This window comes from Capra hircus, chromosome 24 (genome assembly GCF_001704415.2).
Source record: "Capra hircus breed San Clemente chromosome 24, ASM170441v1, whole genome shotgun sequence".
NCBI classification, from domain to species: Eukaryota; Metazoa; Chordata; class Mammalia; order Artiodactyla; family Bovidae; genus Capra; species Capra hircus.
This window is the reverse complement of record NC_030831.1, coordinates 44,925,992-44,951,294: the sequence shown is the minus strand read 5'-3', so window position 1 is coordinate 44,951,294 and position 25,303 is coordinate 44,925,992. Positions and strand designations below refer to the sequence as shown.

The 25,303-nt window shown below is 42.2% G+C and overlaps 1 protein-coding gene across 4 annotated transcripts in view; it reads right to left on the bottom strand.

Annotated features, from left to right (window-relative positions):
• SETBP1 (SET binding protein 1) overlaps positions 1-25,303 on the bottom strand; it is a 405,902-nt gene that overhangs the window by 31,910 nt on the left and 348,689 nt on the right. The gene's annotated exons all lie outside the window — the stretch shown is intronic.

Genomic DNA, 25,303 nt, shown 5'->3' with positions numbered 1-25,303 from the left:
AACTGTGCAGATGGGATAGAACCACATTTTCTCATAGGGGTGGTTTGGAGCATCCATAAGTCAATCAAAGCAAAGGGCTTAGAACAATGTCTGACACACAGTCCATGCTATGTAAGTGTTTCCTGTTATGATTATTGCTATTATTACTACTTTGGCCACCTCATGTGAAGAATTGACTCATAGGAAAAGACTCTGATGCTGGGAGGGATTGAGGGCAGGAGGAGAAGGGGACGACAGAGGATGAGATGGCTGGATGGCATCACCGACGCGATGGACGTGAGTCTGAGTGAACTCCGGGAGTTGGTGATGGACAGGGAGGCCTGGTGTGCTACAATTCATGGGGTCACAAAGAGTTGGACACGACTGAGCGACTGAACTGAACTGAACTACTATCACTATTATAACTTGCTCCACAGGTCAAACTAAAACCAGCCAGCAAAGCCTCAGTTCTACCTGACATGACCAAGGATTTCTGGGGAACTTCTACATCCCTAACTGCAAAAAAAAAAAAAAAAAAAAAAAAAAATCAACTCATCTAAGCATAAGTTCAGAGACTGGAGGTATCTGAATCCATGTCAAAAGGTCATCTACTCAGAATTTCTTTTTTTGTTGGCTACAGACCACTGATAGCAACAACAAGAAATGGCAAATAGCAACAACAATAAAAATAGCAGTTGTTGACCTTTTTACCCATACAACCAACTTGAGTGACACTGTCCCTCCCAGACTGTCCTCTTACCTCCACAGTGAGATCTGCTTACTTGGGCCTTAACAGCAGCCCTGTGGAGCATGTAGTGTAGAGATTACTATTTTCTTAATTTTATAGAAGAGGTCAACACATTTCTGGGATGTTAAGAGATAACCGACTACACTCATCCAGCTCTTATTGTCAGAGCTGGAAGTTTTCAAGTAGCCAGATGCTAAACTCAGGGGTCATCTTGGCACACTGGCCATCTTCCAACATCTGCCCATGACTCAGCATACCAACAGCATGCTTCACACTGAGGACACAGAGGCCCTGTATCACACCTGGAAAAGGCATCTGTAACCACCTAAGGAAAAAATACTGACATTTTCATTTACCTTCTACTACCTTCCTCCTACTCTCCACCCCAGCCTCTGAAGCTTCCACTTGAGGAGTTGTAAATAACAATACCATTTTTGTTTTTTGATTTTGTATTTCATAGAGTTTGGACATTGGGGGTGCACAAACATCAAATTCTATGACAGAGAGACTGCAAGGCACAACCACCAAGAAATCAGGAAGTGCAACAGTCATGGAAATGACCCCTGGATGATGCCTGTTTGAAAATATGCAGGTGTGCAAGGGATAGGCAAGGCAAACACAGGCAATATATGTAAAATGCAAACAGAATCTTCTGCCAGGAGATACATCCAAATAGCTAACTGTGGTTATTCCGAGGAAGGAGAGCACAGGGAAGATTAGTGTGGGAGTTTTTACTTCTGCTCTTTAGCCTTCTTTATTGTTAATATTTTTTAAACTACAAACATATTTTAAACTGTTTTTCCATTGAGAAAATACACATAGTTTAGAAAGAATCTAGCAGTCTATCAGAGTATGGTCATCAGAGTGGACAGACTGAGGCACTTTGACTGTGGATGGCTATAAATCTAGCAATGGGACAGAAAGCCTAAGTCAGGAGAATCCCCCTCAGTGGTACCCTGTGGAACCCTGGCCCTGTTCCCGTCAAACGGGTGCAAGCATCCTTGGCACAGCACACCTCTGGAACTTTAAGCTGCCAGAGGTCGGTTGGATTATGGGTCCTCTCCCTGATCTGTCTGTCCTCTTTGTACCTGTGGACACAGGTGGGGCAGGTAGGTCTTTACTCAAATTATGACATGCACAAGGACTGAGCCATAAACAGGATTAGCAGGCAGATATTCAACTTTCATTTGGGAACACAGTGATTTTAAGCCATTTGGTTGTACCCTTTCAAGCAGAGATTCACAACCCACATCATTCCATGAAAATGGATCTGATCACACCTCTCTTGGGTGTACTTTGTTACTCAAGTGTTTATAGTACAGAATTTGAAACATGTATAATATCATATATGAAACGAATCACCAGTCCAGGTTCGATGCATGATACAGGATGCTTGGGGCTGGTGCACTGGGACGACCCAGAGGGATGGTACGGGGAGGGAGGGGGGTTCAGGATGGGGAACATGTGTATACCTGTGGCGGATTCATGTTGATGTATGGAAAAACCAATACAACAGTATAAAGTAATTAACCTCCAATTAAAATAAATAAATTTATACTAAAAAAAATGATACTTGGAACACTCTATAATTCAGATGGTCACTATTCAGCTATCTTGAAAGCCCTAGATAATTTAGGTTTTTCTAGATTATAGTGCTGTTTGCTAATTGCCATCCAATGAATTTGAAAACAAAACAAAAAGAAATCCTGATGTTTTTCTCAGACATTTTTCAGTTTTGAAAGGACTAGGGAAACAATTCCAGAAGTAGTGTATGTCGGCAAGAATATTAGATAAACTTTAAACAAAGGCTACTATATCAGTACTAGCAATTCACAAACTCTGTCTAGGAGCAGAGGTCTCAGGAGACTGTAATGGGTGACTTCTCCTTGGGAGAGAGCATTGGACAGGCTGGCCACTGGAAGTCTTGGCTTCCCTTCATTCCAGGTGGTAGCTGATGCTCCGTGGAGAGGTACCCAAAGGACCAGACAAATGTGAAACATTTCAGAACCAGTTCTCACAAATGCTAGGTGACAGAATGATGGGGTATTTGGTAAGTTCTTTCCCAGCATGAGCCTGGCTGTTCTCTCCAAGGGAGGAAGATTTTTGAGGCCGGAGATCAGTCATGAAGAAACCCAGATTCAGCACTGTCCTGACTAGACCACTGAGGTGTGGCCCTGCTGCTTACACTGGGGCGTGAGGAAAGGCAATGCATGATGGCTTCGATCTGGGAAAGGATCACTCTGTCAAATTCAGACAGCAGACTGTACGAAGAGCACACTTGGTAGATGTGTTCAGAGCAACCCCAAACCCCAACACAGGACAAACTGTACTGAGGCTTGCCTACCTAGAGGCCAGTACCTTTTTAAAGGAGGAAATAACAATGCTAATAACTTCATGGATCCAACATCTGTTCATAATTAAGACAGATCAGCCAAAGAGAAATAAAAAAAGTTAAACTTATACGAAAACATTCCACTGTAATCTGTTGACCTCGATTGATAAATTTTCTAAAAAAGTCTTTGAAACTGTGCATAGCCTATCAAGGGACAGTCACTCATTTTCAAAGGTAATTTCTCATAGATCACTTATCCTCTTAAACCTCTACCTGCACACTGTGTTTGCATTAGAGACTTGATTTATGGATTCTGGCTCCTCTGATGCAGAAGCTGACTTCCTGTTGCCTTGGTTACTTGGAGCTCAGTTCAAGGTTAAAGTACTCCCAAATCAGAATCAGTGGCAGAGGCTGCATCTAGAGGCCAGGTTATTGACTGCCCCAGGATGCGGAAAGGTCAGAGACCAAAGCATTGTTTACTGCCTTAAGGGTGAGTCAATATTGAGTCAATAGCTTCGATATCTTGATTCTGTTTCTTCCGAAGTAGTAGTTGCTGTTCAATTACCTCTTCCCCAGGTTGCTCAAGGTTACAGGGGTCATGCAGGAAAAGCAGGGTCTAACAGTGGCTGATTTTCCCAGGATCCCTGTAATGAGCTTTGTGACCCTGGATAATAAAAACCAGCCTCACCACAGAGTAATTTGTATGTTGCTCAGGTTTATAAAGTTAGTTATCTACTCATCTCATGTTCTCTATGGGGAAGCAAACAAACCTTTGTGGGACAGTTACTGTTTACTCTTCTTTTCTAGAAGAGAAAATGGGGGCTCAAGGTGGTGAGATAACTCATCTAAAATCACACCACTGGTAAGAAGTAGTAAGAACTAGGTCTTAGTCCTGGCTGAGTCCTCATTTCATACTTTCTTTAAAAGCGCTGATAGAATCATCATCCAGGGATCATATGTAATTCATTTTGTAACATCTACTACAGAAAGCAATATATCTGTAAAACAGCATGTGATTAATATAGACTTAATTAATTTTTAATTCTAAGATTTGCAAATGAGATGTTTCCTGTAGACAAAACTCAGAATGGCATAGTGAGAAAGGCTGACACCACTGAGGTGGTTAGCTCCTTCCATCATCTTTTTGATCCTTTCACAGTAGAATGTAGGACTTGGCATGGACTGAGAGGCACGTTTTGTTGAACAGTCAGTGGCTTTTAATCTTGCAAGGAGCAATGATATGCATTATGCCATTTGCCCCTTGCAGCATCCCTATGTATGGATGACAAGAGTCAGAGGGTGAAACTCCAGATTCACAAATAAGAAAACCAAGGCACAGATGACCAGGTGATGTGCCCAAGCTCACATATCACATGTGCAGGAAAAGCGGAGCTGAAATCCATGCCTCTTGACTCAGTTCAAAGTTCTTTTCTGTTCCCTAACACATTGGCTTTTGGGTAAACCAGTATATATTTTTCACAAGAGGAAACTCATCCTGAAAACTTGATTTTAATTCCTTTTCTCATATGCTGGTTATCTGTATGAATTCTCCTACTTCTCTTTTATTCTTGTTTGCGAATGAACTTCATTCATGGTAAATAAGGGGATGCATATTATAGAATAAAGTGAATTAAGAAATAGATGGATTTGGAAAATAATGTACTTCTGTGCCAAAGTCCATAAAAATGTTATTTTTGTTACATCATCTTATTCATTACCTCAACAAGTATTTATTGAACATCTACCATACCAAGGATGTGACGCTGGTCAAAATAGTTGAAGCCCCTAAGTTTTCTAAGAATTACATTCTAATTACCTCTGCATAGCATAAAGGTAGCTGTTACTTTTTATAAGGATTCTGAAGTAGCCTAAAGGGCCTCTTTAACCATCAAAAAAATCAGAACCTTTGCGACCCATACAGAATCTTTGGGTAAATTTGTAAAAGCCATGACACCTAGGTGGAGGGCCCAGATCTTAGCAAAGAGAGGGAATGATTGTAAAAGTCTGAATGAAGCAAGGCTTCCTGTGCGCAGTGCACCCCCGCTGCTCATGGTTTGCAGAGAGGAGCATGGGCTGCATCTCGGTGCCCTCTTCTCCTCGAGCCAGGCACCTACACGTTGCGAACAACCTGCTCAGTAGCTGGTGATGCCCTATCAACATGTGTTTTGTGTCAAATGAATTTTACTTCATTTCAGGATCTTGAGAGATGAAGTTCAGCCAAGGTCACCTGTAAGTAGGATGCTATTCAGTGAGCCTGGAGTCAATCATTTGAAAATCAGCAGTTATTTGAGTGCTGCATAGCACAACTCAAAAGACGTGATCTCTGTCTTCACAAAGAAGGTTGAGAAGTAGAGAGTGGGATAAAACAGAAACACTTACAAAACTGATAAACGAAGTGAGATAGGAAGACAAAGGAGTCCTCCATGAATGAGGAGGAAAATGAGACCGCAGTGGGATCTGAGGTGCTCTTGTGTTCACTCATATATTAATTCAGCATTCATTAAGAGCCTGTAAGTGCCAGGTACCTTAAAGTACAGGGAATATGAACCTTCTCTGAATGGGGCAAACCCATCCATGCAGGAAGACAGATACAGGCACAAAAAGCCCAATCTTGAATGATAAGTAGAACTCAACAACTAAAAGTAGAGAGAAGGCCTGCCAGGACTGGGAAATGACAAGAGCGAAAGCAGAAATAACAAGCCTTCTTTGTGAAACTGAGACAAGAGTGCTTGGGCTGGGTTGTAAAAACCAAATACTGAAACATATGTTTGGAAAGGTAGTTGGGAAAAATTAAACCCACATCTTGTAGTTAGGTAGAGTTAGTTTCTCCCTTCCACATATATGTCTTATCATCTTGGAGAGACTTCTACAATAGGATTTATCTCCTATTTTTCACGTAATTATTTGTTCATTGCTCTGACAATTCTTGTAGGTAACTGCAAAATCTGAAAGTCAGGAACCATGTCTAACTTTATTTTGATTCCCCAGCACTTAGCTTGATGGGTACTAGGTACTCAAAAGTGTTGGATGGACGAATGGACAAATGGAATATACATTTCTTCTTCTAGGCCCAAACCTTCTGGGGAAGCTGCTCTAATTATTTCTGTTCACACATCGTCTTCTAACCTAAAACTTCTTTTTCAGCACAGTGCAGAGTACAGGTGAAGAACACATTCTCTGGGGGTAAGATACCTGCATTACTAGCTGTGTGATTTGGGGCAATTCATGTCAACTCTCTGTGTTCAGTTTCCTCATCTGTTTAAACGAGGTTACTGAGGATTAAAGAAGTTTATATATTGTAGTAGAAGATAATGCCCCTCTTTATAATTCCTAGAACCTGTCAATGTGCTATGTATCATGGCAAGGGGGAATTAAGGTTGTATTAATTCTGTTAATTAATCAGCTGACCTTAATATCTGGAGAATACCCTTGATAACGAGACGATCAAAATGTAGTCAAAAGTTTAAAAAGGAGGTAGAAGAGTCAGAGAAAGAGATGTGAAAGTGATGGAAGTAGGGTAAGGGAGCAGCTAAGTTGGAGGAGGAGGGATACAAGTTAAAGCAGTGATCCCCAATCTTTCTGACACCAGGGACTGGTTTTGTGGAAGACAATTTTTCCATGGATGGGGGTGGGGGCAGTGGGGATGCTCAGGCAGTAATATGAGCAATGGGGAGAAAGGAAAGTGACAGATGAAGCTTTGCTTGCTTGCCTCCCACTCTCCTCCTGGTGTGCAGCTGGGGTTCCTAACAGGCTGTGGATGGGTTACTGGTCCATGGCCCAGGGGTTGGGGACTCCTCAGTTAAGGAATGCAAGTTGCCTCAAGAAGGTTGGGAAAAGCAAGAACATAGATTCGTTCCTATAGTTTGCAAAAAGGAAGTTGATACTTTGATTTTAGCTCAGTGAGATTCATTTGGGATTTCTGACCTCTTATATTATAATATAATACATTTTTGTTGGTTAAGCTACCAAGTTTGTGGAAAATTGTTATACCAGTAATAGAAATATTAACACATACAAAACCACTTATTATGGTGCCTAGATATAGCAAGCAGTCAACTGTGTTAACTATTATGACTCAGCACTACAGTCTTAGTACTAATTGTTTCATTTTAAACTTATTTCATATGTTCAAGTCATGTGTATCCTCTGCATGCTTAATCACTCAGTCATGTCCAGCTCTTTGGGACCCCTTGGACTATAGCTGCCAGGTTCCTCTGCCCATGGGATTCTCCAGGCAAGAATACTGGAGTGGGTTACCATTTCCTCCTCCAGGGGATCTTCTCAATTCAAGGATTGAACCTGTGTCTCAGTTTCCTCTTGGTCAGAATCTATTCTAGCTCCACTATTCTAAGTTGGCCAGATTCAGAGAAACTGCTGAACAATCTGATTTGTTCTTGCTTCTCTTAGTTTAGAAGTGAAGAAATGGGCTGAGAAGAGAATGTTTTATCTATTAGAACTTCAAAGAGATATTTTATTAAAGACTCCTTTATGCAGCAAATTCTAATGCTGTAGAAGCCAGTCTATCCTAATCCTACAGTGAAAAAGTCACATCAGATGAAAGGTATTTTCTAGATGTGCCCAATGATATCAGAATGGAAATACAGCAAACATCACAAATGCAAAGAGGAGACATCTTGAGTTAGAAGTTTTTAATCTTTCTGCATCTTAGACATCAGAACCTCTTCTTAGGAAAACAACATAGATATGGACACACACACACACGACACATTTTGTACATAGTTCAAGGTTCAAAGATACTTTTAGGTTCAGGTTCGTATCCTGGCCTGCCTAAGTCAATTCCTGTGGCCCTGCCATTTTCAGGCCAGTGTGTTGGCTTTCTGTGACAAGCGTTGCATTCTGAGGCTTCACAGAGACACACAGACACACACAGACACACACACACACACACACACACACACCCTAGAAGAACTAATCACAGATAGATGTAACCAAACAGAATGCTGATGAAATTGCCTGATGCTTAAAAAAAAGTACAGTAAAGTGGTACCTGTTTCTCTGAAAAATATAACACAGGGATTTTCAAAAGATACTAGCAAGGGAAGGATGCCCACAGGTAATTAAAACAGTTTAGTAGCACACTGCACCAACCATGGGGTTTTGTTACATCCTTGGGGATAACGTAGGTTAGGAATTTGCAACTGATGCACATAAAGCAGCCTTCATCAATAGATGAACACCACGAAGCTTCAGTAAAGTAAATTCAAGGCAGCTTAGAGTTGGAAAGGAACTAGTCCAGTCCTTCCTGGGAAATTGAGGCCCCCGAAAGGGATGTATCTTGCTTTGCCCAGTGACACACAGGGAGAATGGCAGGGCCCTTACTCTGACCCCAGCTTTAGTGTTTGACTGTCTCAGGCCAGTGTGTTGGCTTTCTGTGACAAGGGCTGCATTCTGAGGCTTCACAGAAACAATCTTCTTGCTCTCCTGGTGCATGCTTATTATTCTACACTCTACAGGGCACCTTTAAAACAGACCAAACCAAAAATGGCAGTTGTGATACAAGCTATAAGACCACTGGCTCTGGGGGATTCTTCCCTACTCTCCTTAATGTGCAGTTGTTAATATAAGCATCTTTTGTAGTGTCTTCCTTTTTACCTTTAGAACACAGAGTTGCAGAGCACATCTGCATGGCAATACAGATCTTGATGCTAACTGGGTCACCTGATTTGCATTTTGATTACTGCTTATTTAGAAGCCACATTGAGAAAAGAGCTTGATATCAGGAGCTTAAATGCATGTGTGTCTATAAATGTATGTATAAATAGATAAATGCATACTTGCTGGTTTGTGAAAGATCAGTCGAATATGTACTCATCTCTCAAGAACCTATCTGTGGGAGTCTGGCCATGTATGGATGTTAGGATTATAAATGTGGTTACAGAATCTAATTACTCTCAGTGTAATATCATCCACTGTATGGACACACTGTGTCAGCTAGAGAAGTCAATTCAGCATACAGCCCCCTTGTTAAGAAGTCTTAGCTTTATGTGTGAGAAAGTTACATTGTTTTAATGGTCAAACTACCTACTTTGTTCCACTATTTGAAATAATCCTATAAAATGGAAACACATTGTGACTGTGTGTAGGCACACACATATAGACACAGAATGTGTACCAGAAAAGCTCTCTTCTTTGCAATAGAAGAGAAAAAAAATCACAGAAATTCAGACCCATCATTAGATAGATCTCCTAATCTTTATCTCTAGTAGTTCAGTCAGACGAGCTAATACCATGATGATGGCTTTGAAATCTCTTAGGAATTGGATGAGGAGAAGTGATAGTGATGAACTCCCAGCTAATAAACACAGAGTGCTTATTTCGGCAGAATGATCAATTTCTAGATGTCCTGAGGCTTGTCTGATACAGTTGATTTACTCATCCTTACTTACCTCACTAATAAAGCCAAAGTCTACCATCAGATTACAGAGGTGCCTAGAATTTCTTAAAGGGGCAGGAGAAAGCTAAGGTAAAAGTCACCATATTCCTCTGAGCATCCTTCCCCAACCACAGCCCTTGAAACCCCAGCTGCTGCCTTCACTGGTACTCGCCACTCAATAGACTTTGGGCTAGTACAGTAATACAATTAATTTGTTATCTTGTTAGTGGAAATTTAATGCAATGATCTAAAAGAAATCTTACATATTGTGATAAACTTTAGTGCCGCCGGGCGGCTCCCCTTGCATTAGGCTCATTTCACTTCTCATCCATTATGTAAATGAGATTTGGAAATAGTTGAGTTTCACTAATGTAGCTCAACTCTGATGGATTGGAGAGAGTTAGTCCTACTGAAACTAATGAGGTTAAATGCATCTCAACATTTCTTTCTACTTGGTTGATTATGCAAGCCTCTATTCAATAAATGGCATGCAGTGCACTTTTTTCAACCATCCTCTAAGGAAATTTCACCATCGCCAGACCCCAGAGTAGCCCCAAATAAGTTTTGTTTGTATAATGCCTGTGTTGTTCCCAACACTGCATGGTGCACAGGCAGAGCTAATGGATGATATGCCATTATATAATTTAAGATATAAGGGGAGTATTTTAAAAGTTAATGCATCTGAGGAAGACTTTCGGTCATACAGAGAAGAGTGAAAGGAAATTTCCAGAAGTAGAAGATGGAGATGAAAATCCTTGGTAGGACTTGAGATCAGAGAAGGAAATAGTCACTGGCAGAGTATGGCACTGGAAAGAGACTACTGCATTTGATTCAAAGAGTCACAAGACATCAGTCCAGTTATTCAGGGCCTAGTCCTAAGACAAAGAGATACAAGAAGGACTTTTGCACTCTAGATTTCATTTCAGAGGCCAAAAAGTAGTAGCTCTACAGTTTGGAGGCTTGATGCTTTTTTCTCTCTCTCTCTCTCTCCTTCTCTCTCTCTCTCTCACACACGTGTGCACGCACGCACACACATACACACACACTAAGGAATAAGCATTTCAGGAGAAGCAGCTTCAAACTCTCCAGGGTCATGGAATCACAGAGGTGAGGATGAGTTGATAAATATAAAAAATATCCAGACACTTACTTTTCTTTATTTAAAAAAGTGGGGGGTGGGTTAAGTGAAAAGAACTTTAACCTTCATGTCAGCCCTCTCAGGTAGTTGGTTTATTAAACATTTTTTAAAAAACAAAACTGAAGCTTTGAGAGGTTATATAACTTGAACAAGGTCCTATACGTAGTTAAGTGACAGAGTTGGGAATTAAATCCAGGGTCTTCTGGCTCCAAAGTTACAGCTTATCTACCTCCTCAAAACTCCTTTCCCAGTAGCAATGTATTTCTTAATTACTGGTAGTACATTTGGATTCTGATTCTCCCACACAGAATGTTTCCATCTCTATGTCCTGGCATAAAGACTAGTGCAGAGAATGAGCTCAGAATGAGCCAGCTAGGAATGAAAAGAGGAAATGCTGGTTATTTACAAGGTGATAAGGATGGAGGCCACCAGATGCTTGACTGAAAGCCTGGAGAGTTGGAGGAGAGCTTGCTGGTCAAATAATCACTCCATCTTTGCCATCTGAACTAACTGCCAGTTCTCTGAAACGTGGGATCCCAACAAGAAAGTTTGTCAACTCTTCAATATTCAACTTGATATCACATTTTCAACAAGTTACTGGTGGGTGGCAGTAAGGAAGCAATTTTGCCTTTCTTGCATTAATCTATTCAGCAAAAGTTTCACTGCCCATCAGGAACACAGCCATTCTGGGTCCTTTTGGGTACCCTTAAAATATGGGTCCAGTTTTGGGGTATTCAAATATTTAGTTGAAGAGACAAGATGCAGTAACAAGAAACGTGAATAAAAATAACGCTCTTCCCTGAGCTGAAAAGACTACCAATATTACCTTCTTTTGCACCTGGGGCACGCCAGAGATTTATTGGGGAGATTTTAACAACTAGCATATACTGCAGAATAATAGCTTAAAATGGAACTTATTAACTATATAACTCATATACAAACGTAAATAATTTATCTAGCTGATTAAGAATAAGAATTTATATTAATATAGATGCTATAATAAAGGTAACAAAAAACCCAGTATGATGAAAGAAAAGCAGCATTTCAAAGTAGATAAAAGGGTGTGTTCTGAGCCCACATTCCCTAAATTCATAGCACAGGGTTATAAGTTACTGGTGTGTCTTGAATTGGGCAACTTATTTCACCTCTTAGTGCTTCTGTATTCCTGTTAATAGTGGAATTAATAATAGTACCTATCCTCTAGGCTTACATGTGAGAATACAAAGATAAATCTCTATTCTCAAAGCACTAGAGGTAAAAACATAAATACTAATTCTCAATATTCTGTGATAAGGACAGCAGGGTCAGGCATAAGAGCCAAGGGCATGAGCAACTTTCCTGTTAGGGAGGGAGGAACATCACTGAGGAGGTGATACTTTACTTGGGTCCTGAACAATTTCGAAGCACTGGCTGAAAAGGGATGAGAGGAAGGAAGGGCAGCAGGTGCAAAGGCATGAAGCATAAAATAGAATGGCATGTTTAGCAAAAAGCAGGAATTTCTGAGTGGCTACAATAGAGACTCTAAGGCAGGTGGGTGAAGACAGGGCCCTAGGTCAGGCTGGGAACAATGCTAGGAATTTGGGTCTCCTTGTGGATAATGTGTTGTGTGCTTAGTCACTCAGTTACGTCTGACTCTTTGCGACCCCATGGACTGCAACACACCAGGCTCCTCTGTCCATGGGGATTGTCTAGGCAAAAAATATTAGAGTGGGTTGCCATGCCCTCCTCAAGGGGATCGTCCCAACCCAGGGATCAAACCCAAGTCTCCTGCATTGCAGGAAGATTCTTTACCATCTGAGCTACCAGGGGGTAATGAGGCGACACAAATATTTCCATGTAGGCACATAGACACCCAGCCTTGGAAAAGAGATCCTATGCTTTCTACAGGTACAATTGTGGTTAAAAGGGACAAAAGCTGCTCCCAGTAGATTTCTGAGAAGAGACCCAACTCAAGATAAGGTTTCTACACTAAGGTTAGAAACTCGCCCTTTGATCCTGGATGTCCTAGTGTTCACAATTCCTACTTGCCCTCCCGGTTTCCTTTTTCCTTCCTCAACCTTTTTTGGGCAAATTTACATTAGAAGTTCCCTTTGAAACACTATAGGGCAAATGCTGATGAATAAGCTATGGGTCTTGCCCTGAAGACACTCGAAGCCTTGTTCAAATACGTTTTGTAAATCAAATTTTGTTTTGTTCATTTGGATAGCTCACTGTCCAAAGGAAGCTGGTTCAGTTCAGCTTCAGTCATGTCTGACTCTTTGAGACCCCATGGACTGCAGGACACCAGGCTTCCCTGTCCATCACCAACTCCAGGAGCCTACTCAAACGCATGTCCATCGCATCAGTGATGCCATCCAACCATCTCATCCTCTGTCGTCCCCTTCTCCTCCCACCTTCAATCTTTCTCAGCATCAGGGGCTTTTCAAATGAGTCAGTTTTTCTCATCAAGTGGCTAAAGTATTGGAGTTTCAGCCTCAACATCAGTCCTTCCAATGAATATTCAGGACTGCTTTCTTTTAGGATTGACTGGTTAGATCTCCTTGATGTCCCAGGGACTTTCAAGAGTCTTCTCCAACACCACAGTTCAAAAGCATCAATTCTTCGAAGCTCAGCTTTCTTTATAGTCCAACTCTCATATACATATATGACTACTGGAAAAACCGTAACTTTGACTAGATGGACCTTTGTTGGCAAAGTAATGTCTCTGCTTTTTAATAAGCTGTCTAGGTTTGTCATAACTTTCTTTCCAAGGAGCAAGCGGCTTTTAATTTCATGGCTGCAGTCCATCTGCAGTGATTTTGGAGCCCCAAAAAATAAAGTCTGTCACTGTTTCCATTGTTTCCCCATCTATTTGCCACAAAGTGATGGGACCAGATGCCATGATCTTAGTTTTCTGAATGCTGAGCTTTAAGCCAACTTTTTCACTCTCTACTTTCACTTTCATCAAGAGGCTTTTTAGTTCCTCTTCACTTTCTGCCATAAGGATGGTGTCATCTGCATATCTGAGGTTATTGATATTTCTCCTGGCAATCTTGATTCCAGCTTGTGCTTCATCCAGACCGGCATTTCACATGATATACTCTGCATATAAGTTAAATAAGCAGGGTGACAATATACAGCCTTGACGTACTCCTTTCCTGATTTGGAACCAGTCTGTTGTTCCACGTCCAGTTCTAACTGTTGCTTCTTGACCTGCATACCGATTTCTCAGCTGGAAGTATGGGCTTTTAGAAAGTTATATGTTTTCAAGACAGCAAGTCCCCATTTAAAGTATGTATTCTACAAGCGTGGATCTGTATACCTCTGAACTGAGGTTTTCACTTTTTCTTCCTCCCGTCTTCATGGGCTGGTATTTGATTGTAGCTTTTGGAAGACTTCATTCTTAGTACAAAATCTCCTATTGATGCTCAGTCTCAGATTATTAAAGATGCTTTAATAGAAAATAAGGCTGGGGAGAGAAGAGGAAATAACTGAACAGCAACAACTGTGAGTGGACTTTCTACCAGCATCAGAGGATAGCTATGCAGAGAGAAACCACAATGGCAGCTTAACCAGGAGAACGGAGATGCCAGAAGAAGGCATGTGCCCCCTTTCCTAAAGAAGCAAGTATACTGCAGCTTTAAATCCTGACATTCTAACAACTTGCTAAAAATAATCAAACAGTTATCAGTTGATAGGCACTGTTGTTGTTATTGTCGTGTAGTTGCTAAGTCATGTGTGACTGTTTTGGAACCTCACGGACTGTAGCCCACCAGGCTCCTCTGTTCATGGGACTTCCCAGGCAAGAATACTGGAGTGGATTGTCATTTCCTGCTCCAAGGGATCTTCCTGACCTAGGGATTGAACCTGCATCTCCTGCATTGGCAGGCAGATTCTTTACCACTGAGTCACCAGGGAAGCCCAATAGGGCCTGTAGGCCTGAAATAAATTCTTTTTACTAAATTCAAATTTCATGGCCTGTTTACTTTGTAAACTGAAGTCAGTCTAGCAATTCATAAATACCATTGGATTGATGTGTGCTGGGAATATGCATGCATATATTCATTTGCCCATTTGTTTAACAAATATCTATTGAGTATCTGTAATGAAGAATGAGTTTTAGCAGATCTTGGCAAAAATGCTATTGCCACACAGCAGAAAGATGGTCAAGAATCAGCATAAAAAGTAAGAAAAGGTGTGATGCCTATCACCCTAACCAAAGACAAGTCACACAAATTGAATCTCTGACCACTAAGAAATAGCACTAGTGAACACAGGTATGAGTTCAGCACAGAAACGCCTCACAGTTATGGATGTATATGCAGTAAAGAATGGGCCACACGGCACTCAGGTTTTCTGGAATATTTTGCACACTGTCCCAGTAACTCATTTAGAATCCTGATGGACAGCAGTGTCTCCATAGAGTCATTTCATATGCTCACTTCAGGTTTTATGGTCACAAACGAATGATGCTGGGCAGAGGGAGGGCCAAAGCAGCTCAAGATGGCAATTCCAGTCTTGCTTATCTTCAGCTCTATGACTTGGGCATGACACTTCTTTTTGTCCTGAGTGTCTTTATGGTCTCTGATTCCTTGTGATTCCGTATCTCGAGTAGACAGAAGAGTCTCTGCTGATCTTAAACAGGAGGAAAGTCACTTAGCCATCATAAGGAAGATCTGCGAGTCAAAAGCACTTCTATTTTTGAGAAGACAACAGAGATCTCAGTTCTATCAGATAAACCAAATAAAATGCAAGTTACTGGACCTGCAAGGCCTGGGAAACCCAGTTAGGTCTAAGCTCCTCTGGGTGTTTCTGTCACGTGTCCCGCTCACAGGGTTGGTGCCTCATGGTGAAAGTGGTATGCCACTTTTTAATGAGGTCCTTTTGGTTACTTCTGGAAGGATTATTCTTGGTTGAAGATCAAACAATCTAAAACTCCCCACAACCCAATGAAATATTGACAGAGAATATTAACGATATCTTATATATGAGGAAAACAAGGCTCAGAGACGTTAAGAAACATATTCAGGGTTTCACAAAATTAAAGTAGGAATTTGAACCCAAGTCTCTGCATCAGGTACTTTCCCTTAAACAGCTTTCCTGTCCCATGCTTATGAGAAGTACAGACGGTTACTTCAGCATCTGGACTCCAAGACGTTGACAGAAGAACTGAGAGGTTTTCTTTAAGTAAAGGTTTAGGAGAAGAACTTTTGTGAGCAAATGGTGTATTTCTTAAGTTTTTCTAGTTAGCCCTGGGTATGAGCAGATAATAGTCTAGTATAAGATTAAGAAGTTGTGGAACTTGTTGCAAGAAAAGTTCAGATGGAATGTGCAACGAGGCTACAACTGTGGACAATCTCCATGAGCTCAGAGCTGAAAAAACAGCTTTCATGTTTGACTTAGGCTTTCCTAAGAAAGGAAAGGAAGCCGGAAACCATTCGGGGAGCAAATGGAATTGCTGAGAGGTGCCAATAAAGCAAATACAAGACTTTACAAAAGGTTAAAAACAATTCCCTGACTATTTCTCAGACTTGGAAATTATTACATTTCCCAGCTAATAAAACTGACAATAAAACATTATTTTTTCAACCTTGGTTATGTAATAAGTGGAATGTGTTTATTTTTATAAGCACCAATTTAAAAATAATTGAAGTTATCTGAGGGCATCCCTTTGTCAAGCCAGGAATTTGCTTGAAGGACATGCAGCATCAAGGGTGACTGGGGCTGAGGCTTGGGCAGGTAGAAGCTCTCTCTCCCTAGTGGGCTTAGTAAAAGGCTTGCCTCTTGTTAAAGAGGATTGGAGGTGGCAAAACAGTCTTCCAGTGTTCATTTTAACATCTTCTATCAGGAGCCCATATTCACCTTCTCACTTCTGAACTAGGGTCCAGGGTTAGTTCCTGCTTATTCCTTTCAGGGTAAACTCAAGCAGCAGGTAACATCCCTTACTCAGAACTTCCACTTCTCTGGCCTTGCAGACAGTACCTCACCTACACCACAGCTCTGCAGACCTTGCTCACGCTCAGTGTAACACTTGGTTATATGATATTTCAAACTCATAGACTCAATCAGATATATCTTCAATCACCATCCAGCTTTGGGCAGACAAACTGGTCTAAACCTTAGATTCCTTGTGACTAAAGTAGAACTAAAGTGAGGAATTTGTTCAGGCTTAAATGAAGTAAATATCTATCAAGTATCTACCACAATGCCTGCCTCCTAACAGGCATGCTGTTATTAACATTACTATTATTACAATTCATAGTGATCTTGACTTTCCAATAAGATAATTAGTAAGTTGAGAAAAGAGTTTGTGTCTTATATTTTTCATATTTCCAACAGTGTCCACTTGGCAAAGAGCTAATAAGAGATCAAGAGATTGACCAATATATGTTGAATAGAACTGCATCTGTTTGTAAAGAGTTTGAGACAGTTTCACACAAAATCATATCACTGATACCACTATTTGAAGTAGAAACCAAGATTGTATTTTCCCCAGGCCCCATAAGAAACATTCTACAATTATATGAATATTATAAATAAGAAGATATAATTTTTTTGTGACAGAAATGTTATTTATTATTTCATTTCAAGAAAGTAAAACAGACAGAAGGAAGTGTCAAATACTATGAGAGTAAAAGATGTTCGAGGAAAACCACTCAAAGTCTGTCAGAGTCACAGAATAATCAGGCTGGAAAGATCATTCCACTAATGAGGAAACAATGGCTCCCAGGAAACAACTGCATATTGTTGGTGAAGCCATCCCAACCTGCTGCTTTGCACTCTGGACCTCTTCCCTAGTCAGTAAGGGCAGCCACTTCCAAGTTTCTTTGCTTATTTTGTCAAATGACTGTGAAGATCCCATTAGGGGATGTGACGAAATAAGATGGGGATGGAATGGGGATGTCAGATCCCTTTTGCTTTTGACAGTAACTTCAAAAGAGGAAAAGAAAACAAAACCACTAGTGACGATAGAAGAGATTAGACTATGGTCTGTTCCTTGAAAGGAGAGAAATAGATGTGTCTACTAGCAACAAGGCAGATTTTGGCCACCATACTGCCACCAGTAGGAAACCATGCCTCAGGCCCCCAAATCACCCCTTCCTGGAATGGTCCCTTCCTTCTGAGGGAATTCCTAGATGCCAACCCACAAGGGTCTTAAGTGTTGTTCACTGTGGGCACAAAACTTGGGAGTTTCAGGTTTCTGAAGCTGCAACGGGTCCTCCAGAAGAGGAGGCTGGGACCACCAATGGGGTCCCATTTTGAAGATCCCTCAGTTTCACCCTCTGTGGCTATGCTTCCTGGAGGCTGGTGTCTGGGAGAGGTGTGCTGCAGGTCTGAGGTTGGCAGCTCTCCTTTTCCTCCTCTTTCTGAGAAAGGGTGCCAGGCCCAGGGTTGCTTTTGTGGGTGTCCCTCCTCATCCTTTTCTCCCATCTCTCAGAAGCAGGGAGTCCTGACTAGTCATGGTCAGTTGAGAGTCCTTTTATCTCCACTTTCAGCCCCCATATTTAGCTGTTTTTATATGGAAGTCTCCATTGGCTGGGCCAGGTCTAGTGGCCACTTGTGAGGAAACAAAGGAAGAGAAAAAAAGGCTGATGATGGCAGCTTTTGGAGGGGGGTATAGTAATTCCAACAGGCAGAGGGGGAAAACGAAAAGATGGCATTTCCATGCAGCCGTGAAACGAGGTGGAGGAATCCTTCCTCTCCTTGGACAATAAAGGCTCCTGCTAATTTTAACCAGAGTCAGCTTTGAAAAACCTGCAGTTGACTGTGAGTCAGTGGCCCTCCAGGGAATAGGAGGTGGGGAAGTGCATGCGTGCGTCTGTGTGTGTGTGTGTGTGTGTGGTGAGCATGCACACCAGTGTATATAATCTCACAGTGCCCAGAGCCCTGGAGATCCTGGAACACTTCAGTAGCACAGGCCAGATTCATTAAAAAGCCTGGCTACAGGCCAGCAGTTAAAATTGAAGCAGCATATTTATTGCATTTTGTTCAAATAAATCTGAAAACGTGTGAATCATATTCCTTGGAGAGATTGGGAGAAGAAGTAAACAACATCAGGCTAATACTTACAAGCCGTGGCGGAGAGAGAACAAAGATCCAGAAGGTTTCTCGCTCCAGGAGCTCTGGGAGCTGCTCACCCACCCTAACTAGGTGGGAACTGGGGGCCACACTCTCCTGCCACTTTGCCCCCCCGGCCCAACGCTGGCTTTGGTGTCCCTCTCGGGCAGGTGGCTCTGCCCTCTGCCCGGGTTTTCTCGGTTGCATGGGGCACATTTCACCCTGCTCTGTGGGCCTCTGTAGTCTCCAGATGCGCCACTGTTATCCTGCTTTCTAACGGCAGCTGCAGAAATTAGATTCAATTATGGGCTTTCCTAAAATAGTATATATAAAAGGAAATCTCCCCCACCCCCACCAGCCCAGTTCTTATGAAACTCGGCAAGAGCTCAAACTAATTATTTGCCTCTATAAAGAAAATAAGCAGTTGGCCAGCTTTATCATGCCTGGGCTGTATTTTCTTTTGTTGTTTGGTATCTTTCGGTGATGGTCTGAGGGGCTGTGTGTTTTAGGAGGTAACCTCCTAGCGGTGGAGACTGTAGGCTAGACTTTGGGCCTCAGTTTCCTTAAGTGTAAACCATAATAATTACTCTTGTGTGGTAAATATGAGGGCTGACTGAAGTCTTACAATACCATCTAACTCAAGAACACAGGATCAGCAAGACCAAACGTCAAGTCTTTTCTTTCTCTCCGTTAAAGAGATGATTTACGGGCATCAGTATGTAGATATACTGATCTATTTTTCTCTGACCAAATCAGGATTTTTTCCACAACATAATTTTGCCACCAATTCCCTCCCTCATTGCCTTTCATTACACACATGCGTGTTGGTATGAAAAGTGGAGAAAGGTAAATGCACTTGTATGACGGGGGCTTCAGAACCTCACTTGTACGTCACACAAACACGGCTGCTGAGGCACCTTCAGAAGCTCTCAGAGCCTCCTGACATTCCTGACAGGCCCAGGGCGTGAGTGGGGAGGTTGGAGGTGTGAAACTCAGGCACATATCTGGGGTATTTTGAGGCCTCTGGAAAGGTGAGAGTGTTTCTTGGCACTGCACAGGTATTAACCAGGAGAGATCTTAGGCGGAGGTTTCATGGGACGGCAGTGAGAGTGGATGAGAGCCCCGGTGCAGGTGTGACTATACGGAGTTGGCAGGTTTCTGAGTTAGGGCCAAAATGTGGATACACTCACTTGGAGATCCCATCTGACTCATGTCGTTCAAGACGGTAGAAATGACTCTTGAGAAGCTGGCCTTATTAGAGAATCTTAGTACCTGCTCCTTCGCAGTGTTGGGGCTCATCCAGCTCCTCCTGGTCTGGCCAGGCCAAGTCATTCTTTTCTACTCTCTGCACTCTGAATCCTGGAAACGCTGCAGGACGTGATCCTTCCTCCCCTCGCTCTAAAATATCTGGCACTGATCAGGAAACCCTGATGCAATGGTGCAAGGCCCCCCTGTATTCTGGTTGCCAAAACTTTTTCACAACTGTGCTGATAATAGTAAAAGCTAGTACTTCAATTGCAAGGATTCTCTCCAAGCCCTTTCTTTACATGTACTGACTCACTTTAGATTCATCAACAAGTCTATATGGGAGGGAGATTATGTTTATTCCCATTTTACAGAGAGGGCAAGCAATTGACTCTTGGTTATCACAATGAGTAGACGGCAGTCAGAATTTGAAAGTTCCCAAGCTGATCCCAATATCATGCCATACAGTCCTGGCTTCTAGCATATCTGTTCCTCTCAAGAACTGGATGATGGACACCCTTTATGTATTGGTTTTCTGAGTGTGGGCCAGGAGGACATTCAATAAGTAGCCACTAGACCAGATGGTAACAGGAAGCTAAACCGAGTCTGCCGGTTAAACAAGAACATATTTGATTTATTCCTATCTATATGAACCATATCTCTCGATTGCACGGATGTCAGTGAATGTGCTTCATTTGAAAGGTGCTGCCTGACCCCAAAGTGGGAGACACACCTAATTCTTTCCCCAGGATGGGGTGGATGGGCCCTGCTTCCCAGCCTGTCCTCTTCCTTTGCTCTTTGGGTGAGGTCACAGGTCAGAGTGAGGGAAGACCCTGCGATCAGTGAAGCAGGCTAACTGGGCAGCATGGAAATAAAACCAGTCCCTCAGAGACTGCTAAATCCCTGTCTCCTTGCCAGAACTGTATGAAGTTCAGTTGATGCTTCAAGGATGGTCACAGACTGTGTTCACTGACTCTCTCAGCCTACATTCTGGCTGCTGATTGTAGAGCAGACACTGGCTTTCCCCATCCTCCCACTATGTAGAATTTGAGTCTCAAAGCTCTCACTGATTCATTTTGCTGTATTGCCTGGGAATTCAGAAAAAAAAAAAAGAAAAAAAACTTCTGCCAAACATTATTTGCTTATTGAATGAAAGAATAAATGGATTATTGAATTAAGGCAGAACGTGAGAAGAAATCAAGTTGCTTAAACACATATCTGTGTATTTCCAAGTGTCTTGGACACCGCATGCCTGCTCCTGAAAGCAAATTTTAAAACAGAGCATGAAGAAACCTGGTGGGTGAGTTTTGTTTGTCAACCACAAACAGCTTCACAGCAGACTGGGGACGCCTAGTGACCGACACAAGGACAAGGGCAGTAAGCGGAGGCCACTGCTCAGAAAATATCAGATACTATCCTAACTAGTCTGTGTCCAAGTGGGTCCAGCTCTTGAAACAGATCTCTCAAAACTCCTACTGGGTGGAGGCAACCAGATTTTCATAGCACCGCTCATGAAATGAGTTATCAAAGGTTAAGCAGGTAGGTAGGATTAAACGCCTAAAGGGTGAGATCTTGGGTCTCCCCAAACCATCACTGGAATGGCAGTCGGGTGAGGGCACTATGACCAGCACCAACCCAGCATCCTACTTGCTAATATGGAGAAACCCACAGGATTCCTTAACTCAGAAGCTGATTCAGTGGTAAAGTTAGCTGCTCAGATATGTCTGACTCTTTGTGACCCTATGGATGGAAGCCCTCCAGGCTCACTCTGTCCGTGGGAGTCTCCAGGCAAGAATACTAGAGTGAGTTGCCATGCCTTCCTCCCTCCAGGGAATCTTCCTGACCCAGGAATTGAACCCACATCCCTTATATCTCCTACACTGCCAGGCGTGTTCTTTACCACTAGCACCACCTGGGAAGCCCGAGTCTGTGGTGAGCTAGACAGAAACCACCATCGTGCCTTTCCTAAGTGCCAACTCTGCCCCTGTCAGTCAGGACTGTAGTGCCACATGTATTAACTGTGTGTTTTATTTTCTGTATTTTATGACGCTTTGACATTGGAGGCCTTGCTAACCCTCAAGAGACCATCCCTTACAGGGCTAGGTTATCCTAGAGATAGTAGACAAGCCCCCTATAAAGCATGCCTTTCATATGCAAATAAATACAGAACCCATATCTTCCAACTACCTCCTTTATGGAGTTTCCCCACTGGTTGAGGCACTATGCCCCTGCTTTAATATCATCCCAGGGCCAAGCACCAAGCAACTAGCGGCGATCTCTAGACCCCAAAATCTGCTGAAATTATTCAAAACAGCTAATTCTAAACCTTCCTCACATGCTTCACACATTCCTTTCCATGAAAATCACAATAAGGGCTTTTGCCCTAGTGCTTCACAGCACGCTATCAGTTCCCAGGGATCCGTGAGTGTAAACTTCCTCCTTCACGACCATCACTTTCATGTCTGCATGTCTTACCTTATGATGAAAACAAGTCCCAGGTACCCTTTAACACACCAAGATTCATGTCTGTCCCTAAACCCTCACAACTCCTGGGTTAAGGCTAGAGAATTAAAAGAGGTCACTCTCCTATCACTTCTTGATCCTTTAACATAAGCTAAGATCTTTATTTTTTATTTTATGCTAACATATTTATTTTGCTTGGGTCTTAATTTTTTTAAAAGAAACTTTACAGATGTTTCTAACAATAATATTGTCAACAACCACCACAACAAGAGCTAACAGGTAGAAAGTATTTCCATGTATGAGGCATTTTCCATGAATTAATTTCTTTAATTCAAGCACACTCTCCATCTGTGATTTTCAGAGAATAACTGGTTGCCCAAGATCACACAGCTGGACAGAGGTGGCAGTTAGATCTCGGCAACTTGACTTGAAGCAGCAGGTAAGGCAGTGCGCTTGGAGGGGCAGCCACACCTGGGAAGCCGAGCTTTGGGAGAGCTCTGAGACTTGGTGTGCTCAGCCCTAGATAGGTGTGATGTGGTCAGCACGCCTACTGTTGGTCACTAGACAATTTGTGTCTCCTGAGAGAGAGATTGCACCTATATGTAAACCAGCTAAGGCACTGACCATACTTTCTAGTTCAGCTATTTATCTGTTTCTCTAGTAAGCCTTTGTGGGTGACAGAAGCAGTTAGGTGATCCCCACAAAGGCACCATTTCCTTATCTTGCTCTCAGAATCGGCACTTTGAACGTAATACCTGCTATAAAATCGTATGCGCTGCCCCACACTCTTTAAGGCACTGGAGCTGCTGCTTTGTAGAGTCCTTCACTGGAAAGACTGGTCTAGATGCTGGTTTATTCATTTAACATTGACTGGATCTTTATCAGATGCCTGGCACTGTGGTGCACACTGCTGTCATAACATTTCATTAATCATGCTTACCTGCAGTGCGAGTCTCTCCCGCCCTACAAGTCTAACACAGGCTTGACTCAATCAAATAAAAATCATCAGTCATGGGTTATGTTTATATCATGTGCTTATATCTGCAGCCTAACAGGTTGTAGAATCTTTAATCCTAGAACTGTGCTGCATATTTCTATGGCATCCCCACAGCATCCAAGCTGGGAGATTGTTTGATTTGACTTGATTACATGAATTATATTTTCTTGCTAAATATCATGTGTAATTCTATCAGCAAGCAGTTATAAAATTAACATTTGCTTTCTGATATTAGAAAATTTGAAGTATACAATCCAGTATTGTTGGCAAGGCTCTAAGAAGTTAGATCTTATGGTAAGTATTCTTATAACAACAACAAAAAATAATAAGGTGAGGGGGTTGGAGAAGAATTTGGGAAGGGAGGGAATGTGTCTATGGTCTTCACGATGGTAGTGGTTTCACAGGTATATACTTAGTCCTAAACACAAGTTATATACACTTAATGTGTACAGCTTTATACATGGAAACTATACCTGAATAAAGTGGTAAAACAATTTTTAGCTATAAAGCTAAAAAATACATTACAGTCTTGACTTCAGACTCCAGCCTAAGTCCACACCAGCTATGTTAGCCGTGACCCTGAGGAATTATTTAACTGCAGTACCCAATCTATAGGATTGTTGTGGAGAACAAATAAATAATGCACATACCATATTTAGCATAATGTCTGGCACATGGTAAATGCTCACGCTCATTAAGTGCTGTTAATATTTTCAGTTAATTGTGAGTTAACAGAGAGGGGAGGAGTCCTAGAAACTGTTCCCTTGGTAATGTCCAGGAGAACTATCACAATCCATGCTCTCTAAGGACCATGTTTCGATAAACTTCTGGGCTGCCTTCATGGGTACTTAATTATTTGTCTAAGGAATGTAAACATATTTTAACATCTGCCTAAAGTCTAAAAACATCATGACAGATATCAGTGTCAAGTTCCTAAAAAGTTAGAGAAAAAGTTATAGGAAGTATTTGTCATATGAGCGTGTGAGTCTACATATTTGAGAGTGAGGTGCTTTCCTAGTCTCTGGCTTCCTCTTGCATCAAGAAGAGTTAGAAGGTAACCGTCTACGAGGGTGAGAATTTACCAGTGTGCAGGGGCAAAAGCACCAGATGATCTTTAACCAAAGTGCTTTTGGGTCCAGGTTAAGCCCCCCTTGATGCTCCGTTTAGCCTGAATCTACAGGTGGGCCATCAGTTCATAACCCAACATGCTTTTTGGGGTGGCCAGAAGCAACGGAGATGGGGGCCTGCGGTATGGAGGAGCACATGGAGAAGACGGGCGTGGTGAAGAGGAGACTCTGACTTTATATCTCAGGATTTATCCGTTCCTCCTCCTTCCACCGTTCTCAGTAACAAAGCCTCAGAGGCAGGCAACTGTGGTTAACAGGCATTGATCTGTGTACTAAGGGAAAGACCACAACCGATCGGAGAAAAAGACATGTGATTAAGCAGCTCACTGGCAACTGGAAACAAAAACACAGAAGCTAGCAGAAGGCATGAGCAGCACGGTAGACTGGAAAGGATCGGGTACTGAGACACAGAAGACCTGAACTGAGGTCCTAGCTCTAGAACACAGCAGTATACAACCAGCCAAGTCATTCCCGAGCCTCAGATCACACATCAAACAGACCAGTTCAGCAATTCCTGCTCTACCTCACTCACGATTTTCATAGGGAGCCCCAGATAAGACTCCAGATGTAAACATTTCTGCAAAACACACAAATGCAAACTTGAATTATCATGTGGCTGGAAGCAGTGCCCTCTTGAGTCATAAACATATCAGCCAAGGGCCTGAGCAAACCCATGACTGATAATGAATTGGATTGAATGATGGCAACAATCCCCATTCCCCCACCCCGCCCCGCCCCAAATCCTTCAAACAAGAAACATCAACAAGCATGTTACAATCTCTCATATCCTCTAAAAACCATCACTACTACTGAACCACCCACTGAGGTTATATTATGCCCCAT